The sequence below is a fragment of the Eublepharis macularius genome, chromosome 4, assembly GCF_028583425.1.
Source record: "Eublepharis macularius isolate TG4126 chromosome 4, MPM_Emac_v1.0, whole genome shotgun sequence".
NCBI lineage: Eukaryota > Metazoa > Chordata > Lepidosauria > Squamata > Eublepharidae > Eublepharis > Eublepharis macularius.
This window is the reverse complement of record NC_072793.1, coordinates 112,357,326-112,364,922: the sequence shown is the minus strand read 5'-3', so window position 1 is coordinate 112,364,922 and position 7,597 is coordinate 112,357,326. Positions and strand designations below refer to the sequence as shown.

The following is a 7,597-nucleotide window of genomic DNA, read 5'->3' as shown; positions in this document are numbered from 1 at the left end:
GGAGTGTCTCTAACACATCCCCCTCTTTTTTGTGGCACTGGCCTTTCTTTAGTGCCCGATCCGGCCTGTTCCGTCTCGTTCCGGCTTTTACCCTGTCCCCGGAAATTTATCCTGGAATAAAATTATGGTCCTCTTTAAAGAGCCACAAAAATTTAATCAAAGCAAACGAGCAGTTTATTTCAGAAAGCCCAGAGCGACTCCAGCATCCTAACAAGGAGGGAAACTCCTCTCACAGCTCCCCCGCCCCCTCCCACTTTCTTATTTCCCGCCGACGGCCACTTTAGCAACTAGCCATGGTGATCTACTTCGCGCAGGCGCATTGCCGGAGATTATCCTTGTGGCCGGCCGCGGTCGCCGCTCGTTCTTTTTTTCTCCCCCAAGTCTCGCAACTACAGCCTAGAGGGCGGGGCGGGCCCGCCTCTCCCTCGGGCCCTCTTCCAATGCCGGCTGGGCCAGACCCGGAGAGGAGGTGCAGAAGCGGCGACGATTCTTTAGGAGCCGAGAGTGACGAGGTGGGTGAGGCTCCGGCGCTTGCCTTTGGCTTCCTTCTCTCGCTACAGCTAGGTAGCCAGTAGCATCTTTGTCCCTCTTAGCCCTGAAGACCGCGGGTTGCGATCTGTTTAGCGCCCCGCACGCGCAGAGCCCTCCTGACTCACTACCCTCGCCCCCAAGTCTTAAGGCGGCCCAGAGCCTCTCCTCGGCGTTAAGGGCCCTGTGCCCGCCCTGCCTTTTTTGCTCCATATACCGGTCCTTTCCCAATGCTTCCCGCGCTGGCTCGTGGTGATGGACGGGCCGGCGTGGCTTATTCGCATAGCCCGCCTGCTCGCTCGTCGGCTTCTGGGCCAGGACAGAGCTGGAACATGTTATGTTGGTAAAATAGGCTTTGACCCTCCTTGTAACAAATAACCTTCCCCAAACAAGGGCAGGTAGGTGGTATGAGCTGAAAGATACCCCAAAGCCATCCTCCTCCCTCACAATGACGTGCAGTAACAAGAAGAAACTCATGCCTGAAGACATCTTTTTTCAGATAGTTGAAGACGGTGTGAGAGAGGAATCCCTGCTTGTGAAGTCTGTGCGTGTCTTTCGCTAGTGAGGGGGCTAGTACAATAAAATACGTGGGTATGGTATGGGAAGTGAAATCTTTTCTCTACCACTTGCAGCTCAGTTGCCCTTGAGTATCCTTCAAGGAGCTCTGCTCCTGGATCCTGCCCATATGACTACAGAAGGGATGGAACCCTATTCAGCTTGCCTCGTGCTGTATCTGAAGAAGTGAGCTGTGACTCAGGAAAGCTCATACCCTATCACAAATTTGTTAGTCTTATAGGTGCTACTGAACTCTTGTTCTTTTCAGCTTATCTCTAATGCAGGACAACCTACACACTTAGTAAGCCACTTGTATGAGCAAATTTAAAAGCTGCATGCTTTCCGTCAGAAGGAAAGCGTTTCTTGGACTTGCTGTTGGACGTAGCTTTGAATATACAGCATATTGTGGGATGACTAAATATATTCTGTTATTCTTTAGGATATAAATGATAGACTATTCCTTCAGTCTACTGCTGTTGCTAGTCCCAAGAGTGCAGAAAACAAGATCTGGAGAAAAAGTCATAAAGCTTTTTTTCCCATGGCCACACATCTGCTGCTGCCTAAGGCTGTGGGAAAAATAGCAGGTGATACCATGTTATAGGTATCCCCAAGCACATCCTATGATGCTAACAGTTCAAAATGTTTTTTAAAATGATGCTTGAAGTTTTATTTCTTTAATTATATATTTATACTCCATGTTATCCCATGCTTAAGGCAATTTTCACGCTCTACAAACAAGTTATACAATAATTACAGATAATCAGTAATTAATATAGTTTGGAAGTTTAAATTAGTTAAAAACTTAAATCATGTATTTTGTCAGCTTTGAGAATCTGCAGTTTCCCAAGTAATTGGGCCTTCATGAGGACAGTGACTTAAGATGATTTTTTGGTACTGAATGTTTGACAGTTTATGACTTCGTTGTAGTGTTTTTTTAGTTTCTGTGCTTACATGCCTTTCACTAGGGAGTGTTAGATTTATAAAACAAGCTTGACTTTGTGTTTCTAAAGGCTATACTCTTAGTTGGTTTTACCAGATAATGTTTTTTTTTCTCACTTAGCAAAATATTTGTAACTTGGTTACTAAACGTATAGGTCTACTGGACTCTTGCTCTTTTAAACTTTAAAGTCCTATTAATTTCAGTGGCCAAGACTTTAAGCATGTATTTTGCTTCTCCCTTCAAATAAATGGAACATAACTTAGGTTATTATGTCAGTGGTAAACTTTGCCATAGCAAAGTTCACCACAGAATCCAGTTAATTTACTCATATGATAATGGCTGCATTAGTGGAACTTAGCAGCAGTGAGCTATTGTGCTCAGTCACCTAAGTAGTGATGGCTTGAGATTGTATCTCTTGGGAGAACATGTGTGACTTTATTACATAATTACTTTTCATGCTTCATCCTTATTTTGTATTGAAAATAAACTATTAAATATCTGGATATTTTTCATTTGTTCTTGGGGGGGTTGTACTCTTGATAGTGTGTATTTGGTTCACTTTTCTTTGACAGATCAATATTTTCTTTGTTAGTTTTTTAAAAAACGTGTCAGTTTACTCATTTTTTAATTTTAATTTGTAAATACGTATTTTACATATATTTTGTGTGTGTGTATTGAGAGAGTTTTTGGCTTCTGCTTCAGTTTTACACTTACTTGTACATATTAACATTTTCCATATTAACTAAACAAATAACAAAATGTGATAAGCTTGCATGCTGTGATGAGAAGTTAATTATTTTTCTTTTGCACTGATCCCTTGACTCTTCATTCTTAGAAGGAGAAACTTGTTTCTAGCAAACTTATATCCCAACTAGAAAAATTGGGTGTCAGGCCTGTGAGTAATTAATCCCAAGGTAATATATTCATGTAAACCAAGTGCTTAGAATTGCCTTTGAAGCATTTCCCCCCCTCTTCTTTTCTCATCAACAATTTCTGTAGAATCCTCTATGGATGATTTGTGTGAGGCAGCAAGGGAATATGTAAATAGGCGAGGCATAGTCAACTTTTGGCATTGGCTGTCACTAAGGTATATGCAACTCTTAATTCTGCAGTGGTTTAACAAGATCTTTATATCTTTGATAAGTTGCTGTGTATGTCTGTATGAAGTTGTTTGTTCTCATTTTAATATATCGAATCAGCATAAATGTTGCTGATCTCAGAGGGAATTGTAGGATTTCTTGCGTCTTTTCTGTGTTTGATTTGTACATTATGCTTTAATGCAATCCCATTTGTCTGATTATTCAGCAGGGAACACCATTTCTCCTTCCTACCCTACCAGTGTTTTGTCAGTGCCACTGTACTACATCAGGAATGTGAGATGTTTGAGGCATAATCATTAACAAGTTTATGTTCTTGGTTTGGGACCAGGGTTTACTACATAACTGTTACATTGTGCTATTGGGTCTACTTTTAGCTATTCCAGTAGTGGGGTACAATTTTGTAGAATAAATGGTGATGTTTCCGGATTGTTTCAACTCATGAACTGGAAAAGGAGATGGGAGACTTTAACAAGCTGAAATTTTTGTTCAGCCAATCGTCATATTTTTGTCTTGCCTGGACAAAGGTTTGCCATTCCTGTAGTGCCTAGAGACTTTGCATGTACCTGAGAGAGTGTGACACTGGCTGACCTTTTGCAGACTTGGAGAAGGCCGCCTGGCTGGAAGTTGTATTTCAAGCTAAACATGGAAAAGAGGAGAAAGATCATGGTAGGTTGCTGCACAGAAACCTGAGACGAACCAGCAACTTATATCCAGTCACACCCAGCAGGGTTGGGAACTTCCACGTCCCCATTAATACTTAGCTGAGAGTGACTGGGAACAGATCCCTTCTTCAATTAAATTTGATGGAGATTTATTTATAAAGTGTAAACATTGCATTCACTGCCCCAAAGCACCTGAAAGTACAAACTGTAAACTACATCAAAACTTTATAATATCAGGAAGAAAGACCCATTCAACAGCAAACACAATAGCAGCATTAGTAATAGAATCTGTAAGCAAATTTAACAAATCTAAAGCAGCACTTTCCACGAACTCCTGGGAAAATCATATGAAATAAAAAGTCTTTTTTTTGTCTGGGGAATGCAGTTAAAGAGGTCTGTAGGCAGATCTTGGAGCTTTTCACAGTGCAGCTACTGCATCTGAAGGGGATCTATTCAATATTTACTTGGAGATTTCACTTGTATGTTAAATTCTATATATGAAGCCTTGACAAATTTTCTTTGGCTCGAGGAGCCAAATTTGCCAGACTCAGTGCCGTACTGCATGTAACGTATGATGTGAGTCAGGCCACAGTCCCTTTTACAGACAGACATGATGTCAGGGAACTGATGGTTCCAAGTGCAGTAGGGCCTGTTTTGGCTCAAATGGAGGAGAGGATTCATTTTTTTAGCTGAAATGGCCCGTACATTTTAGCTGAAATGGCCAGGGCAGGGGCTATATTTGCCATGCTGTGGTGCTCCTTGTCACATGTAATGTGTAGTTCACCCTTCTTTTTTCAGTCTTCATGGTTATGTATTTTAATGACCATATTTTCTAGCTATTGCTACCACAAAACCCAGTCATAAACTCTTTGCAGTTTCTTGTAATTTTATGGTAATAAACCTAACATAATGTAACTTCTCCCCAGTAACTCATAATTTCATTATTGCTTTAATAAGCTCCATTGAATGGAATATTTAATCCAGGACAGAAAGTAACATTATTTCATTTATTTATTTACATTATTTATAGCCTGATTTTCTAACAGAGACTCAAGGCAGATTACACAGTGAGTTAATTTCTATTTGTTTGCCTTCATCTATTTGACCACAGCTGTCAGGCAGTAACTCTTTGATTGCATCCTGCAGTGATAGAGTTGGATGTTGTATGCATATTGATAGGCTTTACATAGGAGTTGAATGAGGATAAGATTGTGCCCTGTGGAACCCCACTCTAGATAGCTGGTCTCCAACAGTGATCCTTTGAGTCCATTGCATGAGAAACAATTTAAACCAGTTGAAGGCATATCCTTTAATACTCAAAGGCTGCTTATAGATTCGGGAAGAACAATAATGAAGCATGGTCTTTGTCAATATTTAGAAGGAGATCATTAACTAAAGCTGCTAGAGCCATCTCTGTTCCATGGCCTGGCCAGAATCCAGATTGAAAAGGGTCCAAAGCATTAGAATTGGTCAGTGATTGCTCTCTCAGTCACTTTGCCCAGAAAGGGTGGATTAAAGACTGGGCAATAATTGGCCATGTCATTTTTGTCCAGGGATGGTTTTTTTGAGTAGCAGGTAGTAACTGCCTGTTTGAGTTGCCGGGGAAGGTGCTCCAGGTTAGCAACTGATTTACAGTAGACCTCAGTGGCTCATTTATATAGTCCTTATTTGATCATAACAGCCAAGATGGGCAAGGATCCAGGACACAAGTAGTGGCTTTCACAGATGCCAGGATCTTGTCTCAATTTCTTATTGTAACTGCTTCAAAGTGGTCCATATGTTAATCAGAGGGTGTATTAAGCATATTTTCCATCTTGTCTATATTACAGCTGGCATCCAGATCAGAGCATATTTGTGCTATTTTTATTGGTAAAAGACTTTGCAAAGGCCTCACAGCTAATTGTCTGTTTTTGAGACTATAGAAGTTCAGATTTAGGAGTTAGAAGATGTCAAGATACCTTGAACAATTGGGATGGTCATGAACTAGCTGAAGCAGTGGTTGCAGAGAAATAATGTTTCTTTACTGCTCTCATTGCTGCTTCATAGTTCCTCCAGAAATTAATTCATCCGCCACCATATAATCAAGCAATGACAAGAGCTTCACACACATGCATTTTATGTCAGACAACAAAATATTCTACTGCTTCAGTTTCCTAGCAGACCATCTTTGAAGATACCGTGAATCAGAGTACTGTATATGCATCTTTTATGTATTTAACACTTTGGAAATAATCTGTGTAGTTAGATGTAAATGGCATATATGTCTCATGCTGAACAGGGCTCCAGCTCACTATTGTATAACCTTTGCTACAGATAGTGATGTTGGACCCTTCTCCCACATGCATCAGTCAAAAACACTCCTTTGCTTATGAAGTAGGGAGGTATGCTTTATTTCATTTATGGCTTAAAGAAAATATAGAGCAAGAAATAAAGAATTGTTGGATATTTTTTTCTCAATTCCTGAATATTTCTGATTTCCCCACTAAGTGTCTGTGGATGTAACTAAATGGATAGGTTTGGAATGAGCCAGTAATTGAGTTCTGTTACAAGCCCAGTGTCATCTTTGGCTAATCATAGACAAGTCCTTAGCTGACACACTTTTCCAGGCTTAATTAGGTTTCAGGCTTAGGCTTCAGGCAAAGTTGCCTCTGGAACCTTCTTGTTTGCATAAATAGAATAGATAACTGTGGCTAAGAAATTCTGTGAATATAGGTTACTGTACATAAAAAGGATTAGACCATGACACATATCCAGTACCAGTATAAAATAAAAATACCCCTACAAAAGTTAATTCATTTAATTAGAATTGTAACTTTAAAATATATAGACTATTTCATATTCTGTATGTATTTTGATAAATTGGCCAAAGTGTTTTTCTTACAGCCTTGTGCTAGCAGCAGTATACTTAGACAACATGCTTGCTGCCAGTGTCTTGTGCTGAAAAAGTCACATGAGCAAGCAAAAACTACCGGAGATTTTATATATATAAATTATATAAATATATATAATATATATATAAATTAATGTTAAGCATTTAAGTACTCATTATTAACTTCATACATAAAGATGTAGAAAAGCACGTTACTCCAATATCCAAAAATACTAAAGTATGAATATCTTGTAACTGACCATTTTTCAAAAAAATGAAGGAAGAATATTGTATTGCCTCATTTTAGTGCAGCTTGTCTTTTAGTCCCTTAAAAGACAGAATAAACACAAGAAAGCACTATAGGGGATAATTATCTGCCCTATATGTGATATTCACATAGCCTAAAGGGAAAAATAAGCTGTTAGTGACTCCTCCCAGATTACTTTACAAATCCAATTAACTGCAGCAAAAACTCTGGCAACACCATTCAGAACCCACTTCTGTAAGCAAGTATTTCTACCCAATGCAGTTTTTGTGATGGTCAAAACTGGTAGTAATAATGACAGGATCAACTATCACCAACTCTTTTTTCTGGGTTACAGGTAAGCGTGGCAAGCTGAAATTACTGTGAAGTAATTGCTTGTTAAGCTCATTTAAAACTAAAGGTTCTTTAGTTCTGGACATGTGAAATGTGCCAGTACAAGAGAACTGTAGCTGCTTAATATAGCAGGTCAGTTATAAAGCATGTTTTCTTGTATAGTTTCCCATATAAAACTGAAAAAGGTGAAATGTCAGTTTTGTTTTTGAAGCTGTTAATGTATTCAGTTTTCCTCTGTTCCATTGTAGTTTGCTGTACTAATTACTGGCTGGCAACCTGTTCAAGGTATTGTAAAATACCTGGAAATTGATGTGTGGACCTTGCCTTAATGACCCTCTGACAGAG

At 39.5% G+C, this 7,597-nt stretch overlaps 1 protein-coding gene across 1 annotated transcript in view; it reads left to right on the top strand.

Moving 5' to 3' along the window:
* The first annotated feature begins 481 nt into the window (after positions 1-481).
* Positions 482-7,597, top strand: part of PTPDC1 (protein tyrosine phosphatase domain containing 1) — a 48,632-nt gene continuing 41,516 nt past the window's right edge. The window contains exon 1 of the mRNA XM_054977696.1: positions 482-512. The gene's annotated coding sequence lies outside the window, so the exon portion shown is untranslated. The remainder of the gene's footprint in view (positions 513-7,597) is intronic.